The following is a 17216-nucleotide window of genomic DNA, read 5'->3' on the forward strand; positions in this document are numbered from 1 at the left end:
TTCACTTCTACTCCTTTGAATTCTCCTTTCAAAGTTCAGCTGACGTGCTATCTTACATGATGATTTTCTTTTTGTGCCCAGCTTCTCAGTGCCTCAACTAAAGTATTATTTACTTAATATATAAGTTTATTTTACTTATATGTATGTTTTTGTTTTGTAGATTGTAAGCTCTTTGAGGGCAAAAACTTTTGCTTTTGTCTTTGTCCCCAGTTCTTGGTACATAAGAGAAACTTGATAAATGCTTGTTGATTGACTTATCCTCAGCTATTTCTCTTCTATAGATATCTTTTAAAAATCTAAGGTATACCCCAAAGAGATAAAAAAGAGGGAAAAGACCCATACATATATAAATATTTATAGGTGCTCTAGAAGCACCTATAGAAGACCAAAACTGAAAACCAAGGGAGTGTCCACTCATTGGGAAAAGTCTAAACAAATTGTGGCATAAGAATGTGGCAGAATACTATTGTGCCATAAGAAATGATGAAATGCAGTTTCACAGTAAACTGGGAAGATCTCAGTGAATTGATGCAGAGTGAAGTGAGAACTAGAACAATTTACACAAAGATATTATAGAAAAAAAAATTTGAGACTCAGAAACTGAATAATAATCAACCATGTATCCAGAGGACTGAAGATGAATCCTGGTCTCCACTTCCTGCCAGAGAGGTGATGAACTTCTATCTAGGAGACATTCATTTTAAAATTTGTTTTGCTTAATTACATGTATTTGTTGTGTGAACTTTGTTTTTCGTTTTTTATTGTTCAATAGGAGGATAAGCGGTAGAGATTATAAATGTTTAGGAAAAAATCTAAGGAGAGATAGCATGGTGTAATGCAGTGTAATCTTTTCAGTGTAAGGACCATTTTTAATGTAAAAACAAAGAAACAAACAAAAACCAGACCACATTCCTTCATAATAGTAGCAGTTTATCGTAGCAGTTCTTGCTTCTCACACCTTTCATTTTCCTCTTTTTGCAAAAGCCGTGGCCTCTCTTTGGGATTATGCCTTTTAAAAACAAGATGTTCTCTCTATAGTTTATTTAGTCCCACCCACCCCTCTTCCCACTCTAATAATAAGAGTTTTGGATATTAATTGAATCAGTTCAGGGTTGTGAGGAAAGTCCTCGATAAACTTTAAAAGTAGTACAATGAATAATAAACTTAAGGGTGTCTCCAGGAATTGGTCTTTGGGAAGCTCCTAAAATTTGATAATGGGGGAATCTGGGCTGACACCAAAGAAACCAGGGTACCTAGCATGAGCATTGCAGCTGAGTGTACCTGTTTCCAAAGCATACTCCACGCAGGAATCTTTAGTCTAGGTCACTTTCTTTAGTTTACCCTGCACTTGGAAGGCTGCTCTCTATCCCTACTTTCCCAGTAGAAATGTCAACTCAGGAGGTGCAGCCTAACCAGCCCTGTAAAAGGTCTTTTTGTAAAGCAAAGGGTGGGTCGCCAACTCCATTTTACCTCAAGTAAGCTGTGAGGCATTTAAATGAAAACGAAGAAAACTCCAAGTTCTTAAGAAGCAGCCGGTCCCTACTGCAGAGGGGAACTAACTGGTCCTTAGCAGGTTGAGGGTACTTAAGCGCACAGTATTAAGCGTCCCGTGCCTGTGTCAAGTGAAGTTAGAAAAGTTGTTGCACTCCATCCCTCGCTTGATTTTCTCGTTCCGTACGAGTAGGGAGAGACTGAGGGTGGGGTGGGGACAAGCTTGAACGAAGATGGGTGCTGTAGCTGGCCCCCAGCATCGCTCGAGCCCCCCCCCCCCCCTCCACTTGCCCCAGTGCAGTACGGGATTCTTCAGGTGAGCACACAGCTGAAGGTCCTGGGCTGGACTCGCGTACAGGGGTGAGGCGCGTGCGCGCGCGCGGGGATCCCGCGGGGCGGGCCGGGGTGGGCCGCGCGCGGGGGGAGGGGTGGGGGAGGAGGGGCCGGAGCGCCGGCCCCGCCTCTCTCCTCGGGGATGCCGGGATGTTTACACTGCTGACAGCGGCTGCAGGGGCCGGACGAGGGAGATGGGCCGCCGCTAGTCTCGACCTCGGGACGCTTCTCTCGGTGCGCCGGGCAGGTGCCTCAGCCTGCAACGTCCAGCGGGGGCCGGCGGGGAGTAAGGAGGCAGATCGGCTCCGGACCTCGCAGCCACAGCCCCCGGCCCCAGCAGGCCTTTCTCGGGCCGCACCCCGCAGAGCCGCCGCCAGCCACCGGTGTCGGGTCCCACACAGGTGGGAGGAGGGAAAGCTCTCAACTTCCTGGTAAGAGAGCGGCGAGGGAGCGAGGAGGGCCCGGGCCGGAGCGGGGAAGGGATGGAGCCGAGGCGGGGGCCGGCGCTGCCCCCTCACGCAGGGGTGGGGCGCGACCCCCACCCCCTCCGGGGGCTGCCTCTTTTTTTCTTTTGTGAGGGCCACGGGAGGAGGAGTTGAGGGCCCCGGTAACGGTCACGGACCTCCGTAACCAAGAAACTTCGCGGCCGCCACAGCCTCCAGAGGAGAAGGCGGAGGAGGCGGCGGCAGCGACGGCCGCAACAGGTCGATTGGTTTCCAGACCGAAGGAACTTGAGCGAGGTCCCGCCTCCCGCCACTCAGCCGGCCTCCTCTCATTGGCCGCGTTGCTTATGTTTCCTTCGCGGATTGGTTAGGACCAGCTGTCAGGGTTTAGCCGCAGCCAAGTGTCTTGAAAGTGAAGTTTGTTGGCCGGCGGGGGAGGGGGGAGGGGCGGAGAGGAGAGTGGAAGAAGAGAGAGAGAACTCGGGCTAAGGGGAGAGCGGGGCCGCGAGGGTTAAAGTAGGGATGGGTTCTGGACTCCAAGTGTAAGTTAGGTGTGGGAGAGGGGCAAAGGAGGGGGAGGTGGAAGGGCAAAGACAGAGCTGCGGCCCCAGCCGGAGGGATAGAGGAGGGCCGGGAGCAGGACCATAACCGGGTACACTCGGGATCTAGGGCCAGCTCAGAAATAGGGTGTACGTATCCTGGAGGAGGTGCCCCGAGGTGGGACCCTCCCTTCCACCCACTGCGGGCACCTTCTTCCTTCGTACAGTACTTTTGGAGTTTCAGATGTAGAAGCAAATGTTTTCCCGGCTATAAATATAGCAAAGCTGTATTTATTATATAGCAGTGTGTGTATATGCATCGCACATATATAGGAATTCATATATATATAGTTCTATATATGAAGAATATCCCTCTCTGTATAGGAATATACATTCCTGTGTATATGAAGAATTCTTTATATATAGGCATACTAGGGAAGATTTGTATTCCTAATATTTCTAATATGTAGGCCATATTCCTGTAGCCTATGCCAGGGTGAAAAGATTAGACATTTGTTTCTTTTTTGTAAAGCCATGTTTCCAACTGTGTTTCCAGACCCCACTGATTTCAGGACATATTGGTGATTGAAGGTCAGGAATGTACTAGAGAAATGAAAGGGTGATTGCTTATTCTGGTTCTGAGAGGACTTCTATGAAGGATTCAAATGCCCATTCATATGAAGAGGATTATATAGAGTGGCCTCCAAATCTTATTGTACTTTTAAGCTTTAATGACCCAAGAATTGAAGTTTTAAGTGTAATTTAAGTTTTAAGCCCCAAAGTCTTTATTGTAGTTTTAGATTTTAGTAATTTAGGCTTTTTTTTAGCTTAAAATGGAGTGAGTCTTTTGGGAGCACCCTGTATAAGTTATTAAAACCTTCAACTGCACTGAGACTTTTTGGGCCACTCTGTGTACACAACAAACCTGCATTCTAGAGGAGGCAGCATATTGTGATAGGTGTAGGGGGCTAGGTATCTTGCTTGAATGACTGTAGGGTAGTAAGTGTAAAGTACTGAATATGAATCATGTATGTTTTTAAAAGCCTATAAATTGATTAATAAATATGCCACTTTGTTTTGTGCTAGGCAGCATTTTCCATGTTTTGTGGGATACAGAAACTGATATCTGAATTCAAGCATCTGAACCCATTTAGTTGAAAAGCACAATTTGCCCTTGCCCTCCTTGCACATAGGAGGCACTTTAGTAGATACTTTATAAATGTATATTGAATTGATCAGACAGACGTGCAAAACATTAAATAATATGAGATGAAAGCCCTATTAGTTTAGTTCAAGCTAATAAATGACCCAAGGCATAAATATTCGTTCAGTTGAACTGAGTAAAATAATTGCTATAATCTTATTGACTTTTGACTAAGGAAATGGGAATGATCACGTGTGTTCGTAAAACTGAAGTTAATTTGTGTCTTCCAGTTTTAAAACACTGCCCCCCCCCCACTTCTGTCTCTAGTGAGCTCCACAGAATGCAGTTTCTCTTTCAGTTCTCTACATAACGTCATCCCCTATTTAATATAAATCTCATTGTATATTGGGGTACATGTGGGAAGGATGATTCAGCAACTTGTAGGGGAGAAGAAAGGAGGGACAGACCTCTAAAGAGTCGAGGAAATCCCATTCTGAAAATGTTTCCTTGCTATGGGGAAGAGGAAGTCTGTAGGACTACATCTCCCACAGATCCCTGGGGCTGTCTGGTACTGGCTCCTCCTGTCTTTTCCAGTCAGGGAGAATTTCCAGAAACCAAAACTTAAGTTGTAACCATCAGTGTAAAAGGCCTGAAACTTTCTGGTTTAGGGGGAAAAAATGGGATAGATGGCATGCTCAAAAAGGTTCCTCAGGATGACCTGATGTATAGCTGAAGACCTGATAGAACCCTAAAAACAAATTGAAAAGAGAGCATGGGACTGCCTAGGTACCAGTTATTTTGTCTGTGCTTTATATCATGGTACATTGACTTCTTATGGTTGAATTTAAAAAATTGAGGGTTTTTTTTTCTGGTCAGAAAACTAGTCTACTGTATAGTCCATACAACATGTTTATGTATGATTAAAATTATTTTTAAAAATTACAGAATGTTAAAGCACATATCCCAGTCATATTTTGTATCTTTACTTTAAGAAACTTACTTTTAAATGTGACTTACATCAATGTTTTGTTTTAAAGCAGGATATGGGTTCATGTGAAATAGTTTAAGATGATCTTGAGTAATCTTCAAATTTCATTTTTATTTGCATTTTGAAACAAAATCTGAACTACCATTTTGATTCGTTCATTTCAGTTGGTTTCTGAATCTCTTCTCTCTCCCACCATTTTTCTCCTTTACACATTTTCTAGGATGGTGAGTTTTAAGGATATTAATAAAATAACTTTTGCTCCAAGAATGAGCTAGGCATCTCTGGTACCCATGGTGGCAGGTGGCTGAGGGGGAGGAGATAGAGACAGAATTGGACTAGTTTATGAATTTGCTTGCCCTTAGTGCCTTATATACAGTATTATATAATATTTTCGAATGTATATTACAATTACATTTTAATATTTGAGCCAAACTGTAGTTACTATTTAACTGTATGATTTTCTACCCATGTTGGTGCAGTTGGCAACACTGTGTCCATCCAAAGACCAACCCTTATATGAATGATAAAACTAAGGGTCAGAGAAGTTGGTTTGCTCAAGGTAGGTAGTCATACAGCCAGAATTTGAGTTAGGTCCTTGGATGCTTGATGTGGGCACTCTTTCTCCATACCATCCTACATCTGTAGTCAGTAATTTATAACAATAGCAAAATATTACCACTAAGAGAACTTCTTGTCTTTTGCCATTATGTATTTCTGAGAAGGAGATAGACACTTGAGTAATGTGATCAGAGATCAAGATGTTTGTGGGTTAGGAGTGTTTTACTATGTTTCTGCAACAAAATAAAGTTTGTTTTGCTATTAGGCTAGTGTTGGGAACTGCCACTTTTTACTAGTATGAATCCTTCCACATTTTTTTTTGTTTTAAACAGATATTTTTATTTTCCTGGAAAATAATTTCTTCTTATTATAAAAGTGTGCTAGAAGAGATAAAAGTGATTATTTTATTTATTGTAATATAGGACAGCTCTGAATAGAAGCCATAATACTAAGATGCTATCTTTAATTTTAAAGGGGGGGAGAAATTCTGAAAAATAGGGATTGGTACAGAACCTGTGATTTTATTAATATTCTAGAGGATGAAACTTCTACCAATACAGAGCAATATATCCTCTGCAATTTAAGTTCAGTGACTTGCCTTTGGTCAGAAAGCCAGTATGAGCCCAAGACAGCATTTGAAACTAGGTATTCCAGCTTTGAAAGCCACTTTCCTATCTGCTATACCATAATGTCTTTAACTGAAAAAATAATTACACAGTATTAAAACATATAAAGTAAAAATTTTTGTACTTCTTTCTATTAAAAAATGTTTTCATTATCACTGCTTGCACCATATTCCTGCCGTTGTCTTTTTGTTGTTCGGTTTTTCAGTCTTGTTGGACTCTTTATGACCCCATGGACCATAACATGCCAGGCCCTTCTATCCTCCACTAGTTCTCTAAGTCTGTTCAAGTTTGTTGTTTCCATGGCCCTCTCTACAAAAACCATCCTCTGCCATCCCTTTTTCCTTTTGCCTTCAGTTTTTCCCAACATCAGGGTCTTTTCCATATTTAAACTTCAGCTTCAGTATTTGTCTTTCCATTAGCCTGAATAGTCTGAACTAATTTCTTTTAAGTATTGACTGATTTGATCTCTTTGCTGTCCAGGGGACTCTCAAAAGTCTTTTCCAGCCCTATGATTCCAAAGCATCTATTCTGTGGTCCTCAGCTTTCCTTATAGTCTTAACTCTCACAGCTATATACACTATTGTTGGAAAAAGCATAGTTTTGACTATAAGAACCTTATTCAGCAAGTATGCTGTCCATAGTATGCTGTCTATATTTGCCATAGTTTTCCTTCCAAGGAGCAAGCATCTTTTAATTTCATGGTGACACTCGCCATCTGCAGTGATCTTTGAGCCTAAGAATACAAACTCTGACTTCTGTTTCCATTTCTTCTCCCCTTATTTGCCAGGAAGCGATGGAACCAGTTGTTAAGACCTTAGTGTTTTTTTTTTCTTTTAGAGTACTTTTAAAAAGGAATTTTCAGTGTAATATAAATTTATGATTCTCATCCTTTCAGTTTTTGTACAAGTCAGTTTTAGGTTAAAAAAAGTAGTCTAAATTCTGATCAATTACAGCAGTCAGTTTGGAAGCAAGCTTGTCAAAATCATTCTCAAATTCCTTGCAGGCCTTTTTCCTCTTGATTGTTTTTAGCCTTTGCTATTTCAAAAATGTAGAGTGTAGCTACAGCTGCTCAAAGCTGCACAAACAACTTGTCAGCCCTCCCACTTTTATCAAAATCCAAATGTTTTTTCCTCGGTAAATCTATTTTACAAAACAGGTTGTGTTTCAGTTTGCCACATCAGATATTATTAATATTTCTTTAGTATGTTACTAAAATGAGGTTGCAAACAGTATCTGATATTTTAACATACTTTATAAATGGAACATATAACTAGAGTTAAGCCTGAATTGATTTCTTATTATTGATTCCTTTTGGTTTGACAGAGTAGATCCTTTGGAACAGATACCAAATACTATACTCTGTCAGTAAAATTTCCCCCAAAACAGTTAAGCAAAATTATCCATGATAATTGTGAGAGAGCTTGCCAATTTCTACCTTTTAGTTTACTGGTTGTTTTTAGAAAGGAAGAATTGTGTCAACTTCAGTTATTTGATACCAGCGTTGACTTGTATTTGACCCAAGTTTTTGCCTTTTAATACATGTTGAAATTTACAGATTACTTTTCTGGCTCTTCTGTATTTACGCTGACTTACATCATATTAGACTTCCTCTGTTTCCCTGAATTCTTAATACTCTTCTTTCCTTGTGGCACAATAATATTCCATTATATTCATATTCCACAATTTGTTTCATTCCTCAATCTTTGGGCACTTTTTTTGTAATAGTGTTTTGGTATTATAAGTAATGTTATGAAAGTTTTTTTTGCTTTCATTAAACTCTTTTGGTGGGTTAACCCAGTTAAGCAGAATCTCTTGGTCTAAGGGTATAATTTAGTATTTTTCTTTGCATACTAAAATTTCAAAATCAGTATTTCTACAAAAATGATTATTTGTATAATATTTTGCATTATATTCTTTTTTTTTTAAGCAATTGGGGTTAAGTAACTTGCTCAAGGTTACATGGCCATTTCTTTCTGGGTGTGGTGCTAAGTATCTGAGCCCGTATTTGATCCCCAGGTCATCCCGACAGTTGGTGCTCTTACTTGCTGAGCACCAGCTGGCCGCCCCTTGCATTATATTCTTAAAGAATATTTGCCATATTGTTTTAAGAATTAGATTTTTTGAGGACAAGTTAAATTACTATATTTTTTATTCATCTCATTTTTTTCTTTATGATGTTTGAATGAAATGAATTGGATTATGTATACTTTATCTGATTTACCCTCTTGCAGATTAAAGTTGTAGATTAGAATTAAAAATTTAATATAGAACAGGTCAACTTGTAATATCACAATTATGGTACTATTAAAACTTTGAAAACTGATTAATCTGCTTGAGGTGATTATCATTCTCAAGCAATGTGTAAGTCTTTCATCTTCAATTATTTCTGATTCAGAGAGGGAACTTTGAATGTAGAGAATGTATTTCATGAATATTAGTTGGGGAGAGTACAAATGACCAGAAAGTATCCCTTAATTTTTAAGCAGTTTGACTTTTTTTCTTCTTTGTGATGAATCAAAACTCCCTGCCACAAACTGTTTATATAATCAGATTAGACAATTTTTGCCTTAGCAGCAATATTATCTTTTGGTAAATCTTAATTTCCTATCATCTAATGGAAAGTGCTTTTCATAATGCTACTAGTTTTCATGTGACTTTTAATCAAAATAAGTTATTGGGGTTTACTCCCAAGTTTATCCTTGTAATAAAACAGCAAGTCTAAATGTCTTCTTTGATGTTTGACTTTACATAAGGTCTACAGTCTTTCTTGGGGCAGCTAGGTATAGAAGTAGATAGAGTACTGGGGCTGGAGTCAGGAGAATGAGTTCAAATTTGGCCCAGGCACTTACTGTGTGACTCTGGGAAAGTCACTTAACTTTGCTTCAGTTTTCTCATCTGTAAAATGAACTGAAGGAAATGGTAAACCATTCCAATATCTTTGCCAAGAAAACCCAAAATGGTGAAAAGTCAAAGAAAACTGGAAAAAAAAGTCTTTTTTCTTTCTTTTTTAAATAAGGACTTTATAGAGCTTTGTTCCTAAAAGTAGAAGTAAGTGTTGCCAAGTGAAGTGAGTTCAGAAGAAGGAATCAGATTAATTTCTGGTGCAACATTGTGCATGCCCTTGGCCATTTTAGACCACTTTTCCAAATCTTCCTGATTTTGGTAATTTATCAAGGTAGTCATTCAAGATCATTATTTTGTTATCTAGTTTCTGTTGTTTCCAAGCAATTTAAACATTGGTTAAAGTTGATTATAGAAAATTAGGGTGACTATCATCCTGTATGTCTAAAGCTTAGAGACAAATTTATGAAATTAAATTCATCATTCCTGGTGCCCTACCTATTTGTTCTCTGTTTTTAAATGGTTGTAGTATCTAATTTGTCTTTAGTCATCTAGTAATATTATGATTCCTTAATTTACAAATCATCTGGGAAAGAATCTTTTTTTTTTAAAAGCAGTTTAAAAACCACCTCCCCAGTCATGATGACCCCTGTCCCTCCAGTCTCAACAATTTTAAAGTTACATTGAGGTGGTGATGAATTCATTATACAACACCATGGTAGTGGCCTTTACTAAACTATGTGTTTATTCATTGTACAAAAATATCTCTCTGCACAGTTTCTAGTATTTGAGAACAATTGAAGATAAATGGTACCTATCTTTCACAAAATTTTAAAATTCCTAGGATCATAGATTTAGAGTTGGAAGGGACCTTTAAGGCTAACCTACCTCATTTTGCAGTTGAGAAAACTGAGACACAGAGGCATTAAATGACTTGCCTAGGGGTCACAGAGGCAAGTGAATATCTGAGGCAGGATTCAAATGAGGTCATCCAGACTCCAGATCCAGTGCCTCAACTACAGATGGTCTTCAGTTTCCCTAGTCTTCAGTTTCCCTAGTCTTCTCTCTCCTCCTTCATTGATAATTGCATACTTTGACCCCCTTCCCTTTTTCAGGGACCCATTTGCCTTACTGATAAACACATGCTATCAAAATAAGAAGGTACCTGGTTGGTATTAATACTCATTTGAATGGTTATACCCTAGTATGAATAAGTTTGTCTATATTCTACTTTAGTTATTTGCATTTTAAGTTTTCTATCTACTGTAATGGAAAGTGTTGGTTAATGTTAAAGAATTATTGATTTTTCAGTACCAACTGGCAGGTCTCTCCCTTTTTGGGGGCAGAGGCAGGGGAAGTACAGTAATAATTTGCTTACTTTTTTTTTTTAAGCAATTGGGGTTAAGTGACTTGCTCAAGGTTAAACGGCCAGTTATTTCTGGGTGTGGTGCTGAGTATCTGAGGCCAGATTTGATCCCCAGGTCATCCCAGTGCTGGAGCCGGTGCTCTTACTCACTGAGCCACCTGGCCACCGCCATAATTTGCTTACTTTTAAAGCCAAAGTTGAACTGGTGAGGGGGAGTCAAAATGAACATTTGTAGATCTTCTGACTTCCCTGGGAATTGGTAATGGTTGAAGGTTGGAGCAATAGACAGGAGTCGAATGGCTGGACTACTAGTCTCTGGAGATGCTGGGAAATGAAAAATCTTTGTTGTATTAAAAGCTGCCTATTCCATAATTTATATCACTCACTTTCTCAGGTAGGTTTGCATAGTCTAATTCTTGGAGGACCTTCTCAGCCCCTTCTTTTTTCACTTCCTGAACAGAGGATGGGGGAGGGGAACCTCCTAACTTTAACCCTTTCTTCCTTTCTGCTCCAGGATTCAGATACACAATTTTATGTTTTCTGATAGCATTTGAAATTATTTTAGCTAGTACTTAATATATTCATTCTCATTCTCTCTCTCTGGTACTGTGACTCTTCTTTTTCTGATATCTTGGAGAACAGCCTCCTTATCATCTAAATCATTTTTGCCTCCTGAGGTGGAGTTTGTGAAAGTCTGTCATTGGAACACAGCCTCTTCATTAACAGTTGTATCTACATCTGTTTCATATTAAATTATAGTATGTTTTAAAGTACTCTTTTTATTCTTTAAAATATTCCTATCTACCCCCCTCAACTCAGTAAATATGTAGTCTGACTGGTAATGTGCTAAATTCTGTGAGGGATTTGATGAATTTAGGGGGAAGCAACATGTTACAGTGGAAAGGGCACCTGCCATCCCCCTTTCCAGCTAAACACTATTGCCTGATGTCCTGGAACAAAATCACTAACAACAATAAATCTTTATGTACAATGATAACCTACCTGAACTTACTCCTCAGTGATTATTAGCATTAACATACTACCCCAACCCCCCATAATTCTCTATCTAGGTGATTTGGAACACCTGGCAGATGTCATTCAAACTCCATTCTTGGCTTCTACACTGATCATTCCCTCTTATCCCCTTTAACCCATCCCTACTAACATTCTACTTCAAAGTTACCTACCATTTCACTGTGCTCTTTGGAATGCTTGGTCCACAAATAGATAGCTTTCATCTTAAACCTTTTCCCTTTTTGATCTTTGCATCTTATATTTACTGAGACCTACTCACTTCTGATGGTAGTGTACTGTGCTTTGATTCAGGAAGGCCTGAGTTCAGTAGCAGCCCCAGGCACTTAATAGCTGTGTGACCATGGGCAAATCACTTACCCTCTGTCTACCTCAGTCTCCTCAACTGTAAAATGGGGATAATGGTATCTACCCCCCAGGGGGTCATGGGGATCAAATAAGATAATATTTGTAAAGTGCTTAGCACAGCACATAGTCTATAGTAAGATATTTATTAAATCATTTCCTATATCCTTTCCTCTTCCTACTTTCTTTTCTTTCTTCCTCTCTCCCTTCCTTCTTTCCTTCTTCATTTGAGTTAGTCTATTTTTTAAAGTGTTATTTTCCTCAGTCAGGCTGTTGCCTCTCATTTCATAATTTTCTTGCCTCATTCTCATTTCTCTTTCCAATTTTTCCTCCACTTCTCTTATCTGCTTCTTAAGGTCCTCTATGGCCTGTAACCAGCTTGTATTTTTCTTGGAAGCTTTTGGTGCAGGAGTTCTGACTACACTGTCTTCCTCCTGTTCCATGCTTTGATCCTTTTTGTCCCCAAAATAGGAGTCTGATGTTGGAGTCTTGTGTTTGCTTTGCTTCCTTTACCTGGTCATGTTGCCACTCAATTACTTGACTTTTGGGCTATTTGCCACAGTAGGACTCTGCCACCAGACAGGGGAGCTTCATTCCAAATGATGGGGTTTTCTCAGCTGCTGGAGGTATTAGTTGGGTGCCCTCTCTGAAGCCTCCACATGCTCTGGCAAGCTGGTCACACACCCCAGGACCTCCACCCTAGACCACAATCCACATCTAAGCAGGTGAAAGCAAGAGAAATTACCCCTCAGACTGGTTGCTTGGTCCCCCTACAGTCTGCAGGCCAGGAGCTGAAGCTGCTACATGGCAGTGGCTGCAGCTGTGGGCACCTCAGTGGCTTCTCGCCCCAGGGGAAGAGGCCAAGGCACTCCCAACTGATGGATCCCAAAGTCCACACTGCACTGACCTCTCACTTTGTCCTTAGCATCTATGTGTTGATAATTCTGGAAAGGGCCACACCTGCTGGTGATCTGGAGTCCCTCTGGGGGGTGGCTGGTCAGGCCCACCCTGGGGCTAAAACAACTGGCTCCAGCGGGGCTGGGGTCTGCTCCCAGAGCACTGTGCTGGCTGATTCCTGCCTGCCTGCTGGGCTGTCCTCAGTGGGAAGTTAGCTTCTCTGTGTCATTTTGTGGGTTCTGTTGCTCCAAAGCTTGTTCAGAGTCCCCTTTTACATGAATTGGGGGAGGTGGAAGCCAGAGCCCCCATGGAAGTCTTGTTTCTATTCTACCATCTTGACTCCGCCCCCCTCCCTTCCTTCTTTCCCTCCTGACTTTTCTATCCTTTCTAGTATTTTCATTCATGCTTCTCACTGTCACCCTACATTGGTCCTGATAAGGGTGTTGAAATACCTCCTTGATTTTTGTTGCCATTTTCAGTCTTTCCCTCTACCACCATAATCCATTAACCTCTCTTCCTCTGAGGTACACACTCCATATTTATCATGATTCTGGTAGCTGTTGTCTAATTATCTAATGAGTTCATTGCCTAGCTCACAATCATTCTCTCTTTCCCACTTCTTGCCCTCATGCTAGGACATTTTACTATACAGATACTCCTTAAAACATCATAACTTCCCTGTTCCTCAACTTGGTCATTTCCCATAACCGATATATTCCTCCACCCCACTGCAGCTATACACAAAGATAGTCATATTCCTTGTATTGCTATCATCCACAAATGTTCCTATGTTTATAAACTCTGAAATTCCTTTATTAGGTCACAGTCTATTGTCATTCTATCTCTTCCTCTGGCTTGTAACCCTGAAAACTGTTTTTCAGACTTATCATGACCACCAATCCACAGTTAGTTCTTTCCCAGGTCATCGCTTCTGCACTGGCTATACTTTCTTCCTTTCCCCATCTTAGGCCCTTAGTGAACCAATTCAGTGCTTCTTCCTTTAAATCCCTTGACCCCTTATCCCACTGAGGATCTTGCCCTGCCAAGACTCAACTATTGATCTCTTCTACCATCCATTGCCTTCACTCTTAGGTATACACTGCTGAGTGAAGCTGCAGAAAATCACAAAATTTTATTGACTTGATCCACTGCCAGTTTGTTTCATAATCTCAACCAGGCCTGCTGGAAGGCAGTTTTTTTTATCTCCCTAATTGACTCATTATTCCACTCACCACAGCTGTTCTTACAAACCTATTTATCCCTCTTCAAACTTCCCATAGCTCCCTGTCCCCTCACTTTCTCAGCTGAGAATCTTGCCTCATACTTCACTGAAAAAAATTGATGCCATTCATTGAGAGTGACCTCTTCCCTTTCCCCTGCCCCCATATCATATCTCCCATATGCCTTCTGCAACTTTCTCCATTTTTACCCCTGTTTCACCTAAAGTGGTGGCCCCTTTCCTTGCTAAGGCAAACCTCTCTAAGGTATTAGTAATCCCATTCTGTCTATAACAGATAATCCCCTCTATAATCTCTACTATGTTCCTTAACTACAATTCTCCCTGACTACTGGCTGAATCCCTACTGCCTACAAATATGCCTATTTCTCCTTCACCTCAAAAATTTTTACTTTATCCATCTGTCCTCCCTAGTTAGTCTTTCTCCCTTTTTGGGTTAACTTCCTTGAGAAGATTGTCTATAATCAATGATTCCACTTCTTTTCCTTTCATTCTCTTAACTCTCTTCTGTCTGGCTTCTGACCTCATAATTCAGCTGAAACAACTCTAAAGTTACCAATGATCTCTTAATTGCCAAATCTAGCAGCTTTTTCTCAATCCTTATCCTTATGACCCTTTTTCGACTTTTGACAGTATTGATTTTCCCTCTTCTCCTTGATAATTTTTTCTCTCTAGGTTCTTATGACACTATTGTCTTCTGATTCTTCTCCTGTCAGACCACGCCTCATTTTTTTTTATCTAGGTCTCATCTGATAACTATGGCTATCCCACAGACTCTTCTTCTTCACTACTCTTTTGATGATCCAACTTCCATGGATTCATCTATGTGGATGATTCTCATTTTCTTTTTTCCAGTTTTAACTTCTCTCCCGACCACTAGATTTTGACTGCCATTTTTTGTCTGAGGAAATTATTTATTCCTTTCCAAGCCTCATTTTGCTCATATATATTGAACTAAATGACCTCTAAGATTCTTTACATTTATAACTTTATTGTCCTTAATACCCTATTAATTTGAAAATTATTTTTGTTTTTAAGTGACAAACCCACAAATTTAGTATTATTTTTGACACCCTTGGTTAAGTCAGAATCAGTTAATTCATTTGAAAATTTTTGTGAAATAAAGAGAAAAATGTACTACTAGTATTAGCTAATATATGCCAGACACTGTGCTAAGCACTTTACATTTATCTCATTTAATTCTCGAAACAACCCTGGGAGGAGTAGCTGCTATTATTATTCCCATTTTACAGTTGAAGAAGCTGAGGCAAACAGATGAAATGATTTGCATATAGCTAGTTATTGTCAAAGTCTGGATTGAGGCCAGATTTTAATTTTGGTGTATCTGAATTCAGGCCTGGTGATCTATCCACTCAAGTACCTAGCTAGAAAAAGTTGAATTGTTGAGTTAGAAATTTGATACAAAATTATTTCCCTTATTTGATCTTAGATTGATTGTAGTAATAATAAATATTAGGAGTAAATAAAATCCACAGATAATTTTAATAAAGAAAATAAGTTCATTCTTTTATCAGAACATAGATAAATGAGGAATATTAACATATTTGAGATTATTTCCTTTTCCTTTTTGTGTATAGGTACCTAATAGGCAGTGAAATCTTTTAAAAACTGTGCAAAGAGATTGGTAGGGTCCCTGAGACTTTGCATTGTTTATTGCAACAAAAGTTGACTATAAGACTGTATCAGCAAATTTTTATGGCGTAGGTAATAATATTTAATTTTCACTTACCTGAAAATGGATTTTTTTTTTGCTTTGTATATAATCAGTATTCCAGCTATTCTAGATTAAAAAAAAAACCTACCTTCATTTGTAGATTAGATTAAGTAGTGACAGTTTTATCTCTTGAATTTTAGGACCTTTGTGTGTATTTTATTTGTATACATTCCCATATCTCTTATTGCCTTATATTATCATACGGAGAAATTTATTTATTATTTTTTATTTACTTAGGATTTTGTTTTTTCCCAGTTACATGTAAAAACAATTTTAACATTCATTTTTAAAACTTTGAGTTCCAAATTTTCTCCCTCCCTTCCCACTACCTCTTATTGAGAAGGCAAGTAATTCCAAACATGTTTACACATGTGTAGTCAAGCAAAACATTTCCATAATAGTCATTTTGAAAGAAAATATAGACCAAAAAAAAAACCCCTCAAGAAAATAAAGTAAAAAAAAATATGCTTCAATCCATATTCAGACATCAGCAGTTCTTTCTTGAGATGGATAGCATTTTTCATCATAAATCCTTCAGAGTTGTCTTGGATCATTGTATTGCTGAAAATAGGTAAGTCATTCACAGCAATTTTTTTTTAAAGGAATGGGAGTTAAGTAACTTGCTCAAGGTTACACGCACGGCCAGTTATTTCTGGGTGTGGTGCTAAGTATCTGAGCCCAGATTTGATCCCCAGGACATACCGACACTGGAGCTGGTGCTCTTACTTGCTGAGCCACCTGGCCGCCCCTAAGCAACTGGGGTTAAGTAACTTGCTCAAGGTTACACCGCCAGGTGTTTCTGGGTGGGTAATAATAAGTGTCTGAGTTCGGATTCGATCCACATGTCATCCTGACAATGGAGCCGGTGCTCTTACTCTCTGTGCCACCTACACAGCAATCATCTTACAATATTGCTGTTACTTTGTACACAGTACATTTCACTTTATAAATACATACTTTTATATATATATATATACACAAAGATATATGTATATATAATACAAACTTACATACACCTTAGATATCTATAATTATACTTAGATATCTATAATTATAGATATCTATAGTAGATATCTATAATTATACTCATATAGGGACATGTACACTCATATGCATCTATGTAAGACCATGCTATCTTTATTTATTCTCTGTTTCTCTGAAGGTGGATAATCTCTTCTTTCATAAGTATAAGTCTTTCTCTATTTTTCTAAGTTACCATCTCAACATTTCCTAAACCACAGCAATATTCCAACATTATACTGTAGTTATTTTAAATAGTCTAAAACAGTATTGATTAATATGGCTAACATATAGTGTAGTTGACAGTACATTTCACTTTGCATCAGCTTATGTAAATTTTTCAAGGTTTTTCTGAGACCATCCTGCTCAATATTTCTTATAGCTTAATAGTATTTCATTGCAACCACATACCACAATTTGATTAAGCCATTCCCCAATTAATGGGAATCCCTTAAATTTTCAATTCTTTGCCCCACAGAAAAGAGCTGCTATAAATATTTCTGTACATATAGTTCCTTTTCCTTTTTTTAAAATCTCTTTTGGGATACAGACCTACTAGTGATATTGCCAGGTCAAAGGGTATGCATGATTTTATAGCCCTTTGGGCATAGTTCTGAATTG

General features: G+C 39.1%; 1 protein-coding gene across 4 annotated transcripts in view; it reads left to right on the forward strand.

Annotated features, from left to right (window-relative positions):
- The first annotated feature begins 1936 nt into the window (after positions 1-1936).
- The window catches only part of NEK7 (NIMA related kinase 7), a 233458-nt gene continuing 218178 nt past the window's right edge, over positions 1937-17216 (forward strand). For 2 of the 4 annotated variants that reach the window (XM_069074497.1, XM_069074496.1), the window contains exon 1: positions 1940-2255. The gene's annotated coding sequence lies outside the window, so the exon portion shown is untranslated. Of the gene's footprint in view, positions 2256-17216 lie in introns of all 4 variants that reach the window. The other 2 variants (XM_069074499.1, XM_069074498.1) reach the window with 2 other exon arrangements.

Source organism: Petaurus breviceps, unplaced genomic scaffold, assembly GCF_028583685.1.
Source record: "Petaurus breviceps papuanus isolate PSGF00001 unplaced genomic scaffold, PetGlider_PUasm1.0 90895, whole genome shotgun sequence".
NCBI lineage: Eukaryota > Metazoa > Chordata > Mammalia > Diprotodontia > Petauridae > Petaurus > Petaurus breviceps.